The following is a 12,058-nucleotide window of genomic DNA, read 5'->3' on the forward strand; positions in this document are numbered from 1 at the left end:
GTACATATATGTGTGAGTATGGCATAGGCTTTGAAACTAGAAAGAGCCATAGTGACAACACATGGCACAGTACACACACACACACACACCAGATATCAGGACTGACAGGACAGAATAGAGAACCGAAATGAACCCATATAGATACGGCCTCATAATATTTGACAAACTTGGGGAGAATAGACAGACCATTTAGAAACAGCATCGGCAAAAAGTGGATATGTACTTACAGACGAATGAAATTGGATCCATAACTGAACTTGCAGAAAAACCAGCTGTTAAATGAATCAAAGACCTTAATTTCAAATCTGAAAATCTGAAATGTTCAACCTGCTAGAGGGAACACAGGGAGTGCTTTTCAAACTCAGTTGCGGGGAACCTAGGTGTTGGTGGTGCAAGTGTCAAATCTCCACGTGCCAGAGGCAGAAGCAGGCATGTCTCGGTGAGTTCAAGGCCAGCCTTACAAACCAAGTTCCAGGGCCAGCAGGACTGCATAAAGAGAGGCTCTGGCTCACAGTTGGAAAAAGACATCAGGGACCAGCTGGACAGCTACTCAGAGATGAAGAGTACTTGCTGCTTTGTAGGAGGACCTGGGTTTCCTTACCAGCACCCACGTGGCAGCTCCCAAATGTTCATAACTCTAGGGATCAAGTCCCTTCTGGTCTCCATGGGTACCAGGCATATACACAGTGTATTTACAAACATGCAGGAAAAGAAAAAAAAAAACACTCATACAAATAAAGAAAAAAAAGGTGGCATGAAGAACTTCCTCCACATTTATCAGCATAGGAAGCCATCCCAAGAGTCAGCAAATGGGCTCCCCGGAGTGAAATGTCTGCACGGCAAGAAGTCATCAGCAGAGTGAACATGCAGCCCGCAAACAGGAGAAAGTCGGCCAGCTCTATGCCAGACAGGCACCAAAATGTAAAACTGCCCATCAACAAATGGGCTAATGAAACTAACAGAAGGTTCAAAGAGGAAACGCAAAAAGCCAATCAATTTGTTTGTTTGTTTGTTTTTGTTTTTGTTTTTAAGTGTTCAATCTTCTTAGCCATTAGGGAAATGCAAAATAAGATGACTTTGAGATTGCATTCTGCCTCAGTCAGCATGGCCATTCTAAAGGAAATGGACGCCACCAAATGCTGCAAGGACGCGGGGAAAGGAGTGAGTCTGGTTCCCTGTGGGGGAGTGGGAACTAGTGCAGCCCTGGGAATCAGTATGGAGGTTTCTCAAAACACTAAAACTCAAACGGCCACAAGATCCATGTGGGCATACACACTTGAAGAGCTGCTTCCCACCACAGAGGCCTGCACATCCGTGTCTGTTGCTGCGCTATTCACAGCAGCAAGGGCGGGGAATCTGTGGCTGGGAAGATCATGAACATGCTAACTGCGGCTGACATCCTTCCAGATACCCACTGCCTTTGGATTGCCCCACACAAGTGCAAGCAAACACCCGAGCCGTCGCTTTCCAGGAGACTCTCTCCCTCCTTTGTCACAGCCTCCTTTGGCTTGCGTTCCTGACTCTAGTCACATTTTCTGAAACTTTCCTAAGAGCCTTTATAAGTTATGGAGGAAAAGTAAATTAGTGCGAGAAGATCCAAATGTTGCATTTTTGAGCACTGCTTTAATAAACAAATCTGCTAAAACCCTTGCAATATTTTACAAGCTCGTGCATACTAGACAAGCACTCTTCCACTGAACCACATCCCTAGCCCGACAAACTTTTAATCTGCCATTATAGGGTGTGGTGACACACACTGGGTAGATTAAACAGTCTAGTCGTCATGGCAGGGACAAAGCCGTTCTAAGGAGGCATGCATATTCCTCCTTTCAGCGCTCAGATTACTGGCAGAATTTTCCCCAAAGAATTAAATTTTTTTCTAGGAAGCTTATGCTGGGAGGAAGATGAGGTTAGTACCAGTTAGGGGAGGAGCTGGCCTGCCAGGAGCAGTTCTCATCTGGTTCTCACAGCTCATCAGATTATTCTGCAGGTGGGCTGGAGCCCAGACACTGATGGATCAGCAATGGGAGAGACCACACCTTAACCAGAATTGCTTAGTTATACATGCTCTTTGCCCGCTGTTTAAACCTAAACCTCATATCAGGACACAAAAGATGGTCTAGGGTGAGGGGGTGAGGGCTTGTCATTAGACCTCTTGCTTTTCTTCCCAATGTGGAGACATTTGGCTAAATCTCCTTTTCCGCTTTTCACTCTAACTTGCTTCTTCAGTGGCCTCTGAGGTTTGACAGTTGAGTATCTTAGGGTTTCTATTGCTGTGATGAAGCACCATGACCCAAGCAACTTGGGGTGCAAAGGGTTTATTGGCTTACATATCACAGTCCTTTGAGGGAAGCCGGGCAGGAACTCAAACAGGGCAGGAACCTGGAGGCCAGAGCTGATGCAGAGACCACGGAGAAGTGCTGCTTACTGGCTTGCTCTTCATGACTTGTTCAGCCTTCTTTCGTATAGAACCCAGGACCACCAGCTCAGGGGTGACACCATCCACAGTGGAATGGGCCCTTCCCCATCAATCATTAAGAAAATGCTCTACAGCTTGTGTTGTGGAATATTATTTCAATGCATATTTCAATATGCGTTACATTTGCTTATGCTGCATTTGTTTAACGATGTAAGGATACGTGTTTCATTGTGTAAAGATGTGTTACATCTGTTTCACCTCGTCTGCCTAAGGCACCTGATTGGTCCAATAAATACCTGAATGGGCAACAGCTGGACAGGAGAGGGAACGTGAGGTTGGAGGGCAGAGGGAACAAACAAGAGGAGAAATCTAGGCTGAGAAAGAACAAGAAGAAAAAGGAGAGAATGAGGGAAGAAAAAGAGACAGCCCAGGCCAGCCTGGCAGCTGCCAGCCCACAGACAGAGTATGACATACAGAAACAAAAGTAAAAAGCACCGAGGCAGGAGGTGGAGAAAGAGAATCAGGTTCACTTAAGAGAGCTGGCCAGAAATGAGCCTAAACTAGGCCCAGCATTCATAACTAATATTAACTCTCTGTGTCATGATTTCAGAACTGATTGGTGGCCCAAAAGAAAAGGCCTGGTACAGGCTTGTGTGTAGCCAGATCTTACGAAGGCATTTTTCTCACTGAGGGTCCCTCCTCTCCAGTGATTCTAGCTGTGTCAAGTGGACATAAAACTAGCCACTGCATTGAGCCCGTCATGATACAGCTGCCAGGCTCTAACAAGACCAATCTGGACTACATAGTGAGAGCCTGCCCTCTCAGTTTCTCTTGCTGCAGTAAAAACACCGTGACCAAAAGTAGCTTGGGAGAGGAAAGGGTTATTTGGTTATTTGGCTTCTATGGCCTGGGTCACAGTCTTTTGGGGGAAGGCAAGACAGGGATGCAAACATGGCAGAGGGCAGGGCTGATGCAGAAGCCATGGGGGCATGGAGCAATGCTTTCCTATGTGGTTTCCCAGGACCACCAGTCTAGGCATGGCAGTGTCCCAGTAGAGCTGAGCCCTCCACATCATTCATCACTCAGGTTACAGTCCATGATTTCAGAGATGCTAAGGCAGATATGGAAGTAGCAATCAAACTCCTCCCTCTCTTGAACCCCGTAAACTAAAGCCCCAAACCATCCTCGGGGCTCCTGGGTGCTCTTACTCTTATGCTCCGCTCTCGTTCTTGACAATATTTCTTCTGATCAGTGCAACTGATTCACTTTTTAACACACTTTCCATACTGCTTTGAAATGTCTTTGTACCTTTATTTTAATTCCTTGAATAAGAGGCCAAGAACCCGGAACACCCAGCCTAGACCCTCGCCACCAGAAACAGGTATAGAAAGCTGGTAATTGCTCTAATCTGCCAATGTGAGGACATGTCTTCTCCGAGTCCTCATGAGGAGCACACAGTGATCTGCGGGAAAGTGCCTTCAGTGACGTCCAGGCAACACTACAGCAGGAAGCCTCTCAAGATGAGCCAGTGTGAGCCAGCCTGTTCTGCATAGTGAGTTCCAAACCAGGCAGAGCAACAGAGTGGAACACTATCTCAACTCGCCTCCTCACCCATCACCACCCGAGTAAAAATAAACAAATCCATCATAGGAAAGGGCAGAGAAATCTCTCTCAGCGGATCCTGGGGTATGAATGCCCAGCCTCTCCCAGAGTAGAGTTTAGGTATTGGGAAACACAAAAGACTTGTTCTCGGGTAATTTCTGGTGTGTTGGTTCCTTATGACTGAGCTTTTGGCTTAGACAGTTAGAGCCTTGGAGGTAAGGTCTAACAGCACGTGGGATATACATGGAAAGATTATATACTGTGTGACAGCTGAGGTTGAGAAGCCCCCAACCCAATCCCCTCCACTAATGGCCAGAGATTCTCACTATGGTGGTGTTAGCAACGTCGTCTAGCCACCTCAGCGACACTCGGAATGGTCCAGCCCTTCGCTATAAATCCCCATGGTGTATTCAACACTGTGTAAGCAAGTTTCTGTCTCTCCTTCCAAATATTCCATGGAATCACATGATTCTCTGGATCGGATACTTTTTATCATCAAAGCATTTAAAAGTTATCAGAGGTTAATGATCTGTCTGAAGGTCTACTTGGTTGCACATTGGAACCTTCATGTTTTGGTTTTCTGAATCCTAGACAGAGACTACCTTTTATTTGAGGCACAATACATGTACAGAAAAATGGACACCCACAAAATGTTCAGCTTTACGAATTTTAAACAATGAACTGGACATTGAGAACGTTAGGATGGTAAAAGTTTTATGTGTGTTTTTGCCCATCCTCTAAAATCAGAACCTGACCAGGCCCACAGAAGCTGCTTCTCTGCTTCATTCTGCCCTTTGCTCACCCCCTCCCACCTGGGTGACCACTACTCTCACTGCGGGGTGTGGTGGTTCATGCCTGTGATCTCAGTACTTCAGAGGCTGAGGCAGGTGGATTACTGTAAATTCAAGGCCAGCCTGGACTACATAGTGAGACTCTGCCCCACCCCACCCCCAAAAAACCTTCAAAGAAATAAAGAGGAAAAGAAAAGGAAGAAAACAAATGTATAAACAGAAGCTTTTGCTTCAATGCATTGATACCTTCCTCAGGTTCACAAGGTAACGAAGTGTAGGAGGAGTGCCTGGCACCTCTGCCTTCATTTTGCATCTGTTTCTGTTACTTTGGGTCATGAGGGGCTTTTGTTTTGCTTGTGGTTTTTGGTTTTTGGAGACAGGATTTCTTTGGGTAGCCCTGGTTGTCCTAGAACTAGTTTTGTAGACCAGGCTGGCCTTGAACTTAGAGATCCACCTGCCTCTGCCGACCTACAAGGTGGCATCTTTAACTCACCACGCCTGGCAGGCTACAGAATCCCATCCTGGCAGTTATACTGTAGCTTCAGGAGTATTTATTTAGTGTCCTGACTCATGATTTACATGTACACCGTATTTTACAGCATGTAGGACATTATGAATTAACTACTTTAGGAAGAATCATGTACACATATTGTTCAGAGAGTTTTTAGCTAACTGAAAGTCTTTATTCTGGCTAGCTGGGGTTACATGGGACTGGCATTTCACACTAAGATAAACCTAATAGTGTGGCGATTTGTGTTGTGTCGGTTACAAGGCAGTGTGGAGGTTCCTCCATCTTGTATTCTTGTCAAGGTCATATTGGGCCCAACTCTCTCTCACGCTCTTTTTTTTTTTTTTTTTTTTGAGACAGGGTTTTTCTGTAGCTTGGGAGCCTATCCTGGAACTAGCTCTTGTAGACCAGGCTGGCCTCAAACTCACAGAGATCCGCCTGCCTCTGCCTCCCAAGTATTGGAATTAAAGGTGTGCACCACCAACCGCCCAGCTAGGCCTAACTCTCTTGATCTCCTTGATGGAGAATCCCATAGAAAATTATCTAACTCTGTTCTGGAACCTTAGATCAAGATGCCCAAGTTAGCTTATCTTGGTTTCTGTTAAACTACTTGTTTGAGCAAGACCTCTCCCTGAAACTGTCAAGCAATATATCAAGATATGATTTTTGACTTTCAATTAGCTATTAACTCTCTGAGTGATCATTTCTGGTGGGCTCCCTATGACAATGTGTGTGCATGATTCTTCCTAGAGTAATTAATCCATAATGTCACGATGCTGTAAAATTGGTGTATATGTAAATCATGTAAAACTTGTTATGTCAGGACCATAAGCAAACACTCTTGAAACTACCATCTAACTGACATGCATTTTGTCCCTGCCAAATGTCCCTCCTGAGAACATGCTTGTGCGTGTGATATATGCATTCAGTGTTGAAATTCGGGGACTGTTCTGATCTTTGTCATTTTTGGATTCTGATCTGATGAGCTAGGAGGGGAATTGGCTCCAAAGTCAAGGCTGGGTTTTAGATGAAAGATTAAGAGATAACACATTGGGCCCAGGGCACTTGGGACTTTCCGAGCAGAGCAGATTCCTCTGCTTCTCAGCTGACTGGGCTCAGTCTTAACTCCCCTTCCTAGACAACTTTGCTTCCAAGCTCAGTGCTGCTTACTATGTCTGGGTTCCAGTTGAGAGTAAGATGTGTTTGTTTGTTTGTTTGTTTTTTTTCCTTTCAGCTCTGGTGGTTTTGTTCTGAGTGATGCAGAGTGATTTGTTTGTTTGTTTGGACTGTCCACCAACTCATCCAAACTCATGAGCATTGCTGGCTTGCCTTTACCTTTCCCACGCCATGTTGGTTTTCATCCTCATATCCCTGCCCTGAAATCTGTGGTACTCTACAACACCAGTGTGGGAGTCGGCTCTGCTCTGATTCAGCAGCCATTCCTCTTCATTAAGAATCTGTGATGTGACTGGATGTGTGTAGTGGTGAGGCGAGCAGGCCTGCTTTTCGTCCCACCCGGTTCCTTCATGGTTAGCTTAACACCCAAAATAACAACATACAAATTGTATTCACTTAAACACTGCCTAGCCCATTGTCTCCAGTCCCTTCTTGGCTAACTATCACATATTAATCTAACCCATTTCTAATATCTGTATTGCCACTTGACTGTGGCTTACCGGCATGAGTCTAACCACTGTCCGTCTTGGGTAGGAGAAACATGGCGTCCGCCTGACTCTGCTTTCTTCCTCCCAGAGTTCTGTTCTGTCCACTCCACCCACCTAAGGGCTGGCCTATCAAAAGGCCAAGGCAGTTTCTTTATTAACCAATGAAAGTAGCACATAGACAGATGACCCTCCTACACCAGATGCAGTGGTGCAGGCCTTTCATCCCAGCACTTGGGAGACAGAGGCAGGTGTGAGATGGCAGCCAGCTGCCTTTCTCCATAACAAGTTTCAGGACAGACAGACAGGGTTAGGGAGAGCGTTGGGAAGGAAGAAAAGAAAAGAGAATCTGTGGGTGGGGGTAGGAGATGCTTGCTTTGTAAGCATGAGGACCTGGTTTTGAAATGCCAGCACCTCCATTAAAGCCAGGCAGAGCGAGCGGCATGAGTCTGTAACCCAGATCTGGTGAGAGGAGGAAGGTGGGTCTCAGGGCTTGTCACTCAGTCTAGCCAAAACCGTGCACGCCAGGTTCAGTGGAAGACCCTGACTCAAAATGAGGTAGAGAAATGGTGAGATGGCTCAGGGGGTCAAAGTTCTAACTGAGCAAGCCTGAAAGCATACATTTAGTTCCTGGAACCCAAGTAAGAAAGCCAGATGTAGTGGATACATCTGTAACCTTGTATTTCTTTGGTGACTTGAGAGACAGAGACAAAATTGTCCGGAAGTTCAGGCGTCAGCTAGCTTGGAGTACCCAGCAGGGCAGAAACAAAGAAATTGCCTTTGCAAGGTGGGAAGAAAGAAACTACCCCTGAAAGTTGCCCTCTGACCTCTACATCCGGGTAATGGCACATATGCTCCCCATCATGTGTATGTCTACATTTACACACACACACACACACACACACCAGTAATAATAATGTTTAATAATTATTAAATTATTATTACAAAGATAATAATTAAGGGAATAAAAATAAGATAAAAGAACAATTGAGGAAAATGTCCCAAGGGCAACCTCAAATCTCCATGTGGGCAAATGCACATGGGCGTATATGCACGTGCACACACAAACATACCTGAGGTCTATGTGCTGAGTGTGGTGGCTCACATCTATAATCCTGGCATTTGGAAAGATGAAGCAAGTTAGTAGCCTGGGCTACATAGTGCGCTCTGGGCCAACATGAGCTGCAGAATGGAAGCCTGCCTTTAAAAAGAAAAGAAACAAGACTATGAACAGCCTAAGGGGTGGATTCACGTGGGTGTTTAAGAGCTCAGCAAAGCTGGGTCTGATGTTCCAGGTCTGGAATCCTGGCTCTTTGGGAGTCTGAGGCAGGAGAGCTAAAGGCTTGAAGGGTGAGTTCAAGGCCATTTTGGGCAACTTAGTGAGACCCTATCTCAAAATGAGAAACTTGTGAAAGGCCTGGAGACAGCCCAGCGGTAGAGTGCTTGCCTAGGAAGTGTGAGTGGGTTCCCATTGAATTTCCAGTGGGATAAGAAGGGAAGCCCCAAAGAGTGACTGCTGAGTTCCACTGGCATCAGAAGTAAATGTATAAGCAATGACTAAAGGTGACTGGTCACCTTTGTGACCATAACACACGGCACTAAGTTTTAAATGTGCTACCTTCCCCGCCTACACACAACCAATCATTAGAAGGGGAGGGGCGCACACACCCATTTCCCAGATTGTTGCAAAGTTAGCTGATGTGTCTATAGTGATATTTTATTTATGTCTTTAATGAAGAAAGCCTGCCTAAAAACCAGAAGGGTAAAGCTAAGCCATGAGAGGCCAGACAGTGCTATGTCACACACCTCTAATCCCAGCACTAAAGAGAATTTAAAATGGGAGGCGAGAGGGGCTCAGTCTAAGCAGCCTAGTCTGCACTCGTCCAGCCTCCGCAGAGCTAAGACTTCTCTAGTGCCTTTGCTGTTCTGGTTCTCAGGTCGAACCCCAATATCTGTCTCTAGGTTTTTATCATTCGTGCTACAGGTGCCCTATGGAGCACCTGCCCTACCTGTCTGGCGAGGCCTTGTTGATCCTTCAGAAATTCCTGGGAATGTCTCCCTCTCTCACAAGATGCCCCATTGCTGACCCTCCCTGACAGGACCTTCGGAGGAACTGAGGACACGTTTCATGACCAGCGGACAACTACCCTGGTGCAGTTGAAACCGTGTGTAAGTGTCATGTTTCCCAACCCTTGGAACAAGTGCTCCCCGCGCACAGTGCGGCCACCACAGCCTCCACTTGGGGCTGCCTTTAGCTCCCTTGTTTTTAGCTGCTGTAGTTCTGTTTTTTCTCCAATTTTTTTGTTTGTTTGTTTTGTCTTCGTACATTTTAAAGTAAATTTGTTGCCTAACTTTACCACTTTGGTGTGGGGGGGAGGGTGGCGGGATGCGAAACCCCTCAAATTTAACTGAGAAATGTCGCCTCTGGCTAATCTTAAAAACTCTTGATGATTGTCACTTGGGAAAAGCGCCAGGCCAAATCATAAGGAGCTCTCCAGCAAGAAGATGGGCGTTTTCACCCTCAAGGGCTTCTAGGGCCTATTGCCTAGCAATGTGGACCTAAATCAAGAATCAAGTCCTTGAGCAGAAAGATACATACCCAGTAATTTCTGACCTGACTGGGAATTGCCGCAGAGCTATACATTCTTACAGGATCGCCACCTAAGAATCTGCTGAATAGGTTTTAAGGATGTGTGACCAGGATATAAAGTTAGACCCCTCTGATTGAGGTGAATGGTGTCATTCTCTCCTATAAGCATTGCTGAGGGACAGGTCACATACTGCCTGGACATCCTCTGATGAAAAGACAGTGTTCCTCAGTGCGGCTGGGGAACAGTGTTCCTTGCCCCCTTTGAAGGACACGTCTCATCCCCTAATTGGGAGTCGAACCCATCCTAGTCTTTGATTAAATGATCTTCTTTGGGGGCGAAGCATTCTAAGTGGTAGTTTATAGCTTCCCATGCTTTTCAGTTAGCGACAGGCAGTTCAGGGGCAGAAGTTACTGCTGGCCAAGAGGTGCACGAAGGAGGTGTCTCTCTACAAAGGGACTGGGTTTGCTGAGGGTGCACGCCACTGTCATCACGTCTGAAGCGGCACTGCCGGCATAGCCTTCGGCTACCTGTTCAGTTAATGGCATCCGCACCCACGTTAGGCTTGATATCAGGGAAAGCATTGTCATTCTGAAGTAATGCTATAGGTTAGTGGCTAAAATGTAAGCTCTGTGCATTATTAGTAATTCAAGCTTCACATTTCCTGATACTCGAATCACATGACTAATGACACAATTGTTTCTCTGCTGGGGACGAAACCTGGGGACTTCCAAATGAGAGGTAAGTGACCTAGCTCCAAGGCTACAGCCCTAGCCCTTCCATTACTATGGACTTAATCTGAGGTCCACAATCAGAGGACTACACTGCGCTCTTTGGAGCCGACTATCAGCTGCAGAGAAGGCTAACATTCACTGAGTGTGTGATATGGTCAGTAGAATTACCCAAGTAGAGTACACAGTCAATAAAATTTAGGTGCTATTTCAGGGAACCATGGAGTTGACTTAGCCTAGCTTCCCTGAGAGGCGCACATCATAGGTCTGTCAAAAGTGAGAGTCCAGGGCTCCAGGGCACAATGTGCCTTCCAGTACCCCCTCAGGCAGTGAGGTGTTCAGGCCACTTTGTGTTTCTCTGTCTGGTTCCTGCTGTGAGATAATGCTCTTGTACACTGTAAAAATTTGTCACTCCTATTAGTTTATTAAGACGCTGATGGGCCAGTAGTCAGGCAGGAAGTATAGGTGGGGCAACCAGATTAAGTGATTCTGGAAAGAGGAAAGGCAGAGAGTCAGGCACCAGCCAGACACAGGGGAAGCAAGATGAGAGTGCCTTACTGAGAAAAGGTACCAAGCCATGTGGATAAACATAGACAAGAATTATGGGTTAATTTAAGTTGTAAGAGCTAGTAAATAATAAGCCTGAGTAAATAGGCCAAACAGTTTATAATTAATATAAGCCTTTCTGTGTTTCTTTGGAACTGAACGGCTGCAGGACCAGGCAAGACAGAAACTTCCATCTATAGTTTTCTTAGAAGTCAAGGAAGCATGGAAGCTTGACAGGACAATTGTTCTCTTGCATTCCCTGTATAGATTGCAAATGTCATTTTATCCTGGTAACTACAATTGTATCGGTCCTGGCAATTGCCATTATATTCTGTTTCTGATAAAGGTATAAAAATTTGATTAATTTTAATAGGATTGCTACAGCTTAAGTTTTTCAGCAGACTCTCTAACCAGCCTGGTTTAATTCCTCATGGTCATATCAGGTGACCTTGTCTGGGTAAGTAAGGGAAGGCACTGACATCATATTAACATGTGATTTTTGTTTATACAGCAGGAATGAAAAATGACTTGTATTTGGTGGTTCTCTGAGAGTGTTTACTTCCACGTGGAAGGAGAATTGTCCTAGGAAATATTGATAATGACTGTACTGGTCACAGTTTTTAAGATTTTGCCTTTCTGTTACTGTTCAAATTGTCTTTATTGCAGGTAGTAATTGCTTTGTAATTAAATTTTTAGTTATCTTGCAAAATAATGGGTCTCCTTATGACATGTCCATGCATGTATATGACCACACTGTATTCACTTCCTAATTCAAAGGAGATTTAGCCATTAAGTTAAAGCAATCATGGGGCAGAACCCAGTCAACACCAGTGACTTCCACTGAGCTTAGTGCTAACCCAGCCTAGTTATGGAATAATTATTTAAACAAAGGCTTATTTTCATATTTCCACTCAACCTCAGCAATTAGGTCAAATACATCAAAGGCTTTGGGAGCTTTGCATTTCCCCTTTTCAACTTGGAGCCCAAAGTGGCTTTTTGTGCAAAATTACTTTTGATATTGTGTAATGTATAAATGCTAGCATATATATACATATATATTGTAATGTCAGAACTATAGCATAGTCCTTACTAAGCAAAAATATTACAATGATTTATGAGCTGGCTTCTTCCTGCTGAATGGATATTTTATTTAAAACTTAGCATGTACTGATAAGAAAAGGTGCTTGCTTCTTAATGTGCTGCTTCGTCCAT

This window comes from Alexandromys fortis, unplaced genomic scaffold, assembly GCF_014885135.2.
Source record: "Alexandromys fortis isolate MF-2015 unplaced genomic scaffold, M_Fortis_MF-2015_v1.1 scaffold_51, whole genome shotgun sequence".
Classification (NCBI taxonomy): domain Eukaryota; kingdom Metazoa; phylum Chordata; class Mammalia; order Rodentia; family Cricetidae; genus Alexandromys; species Alexandromys fortis.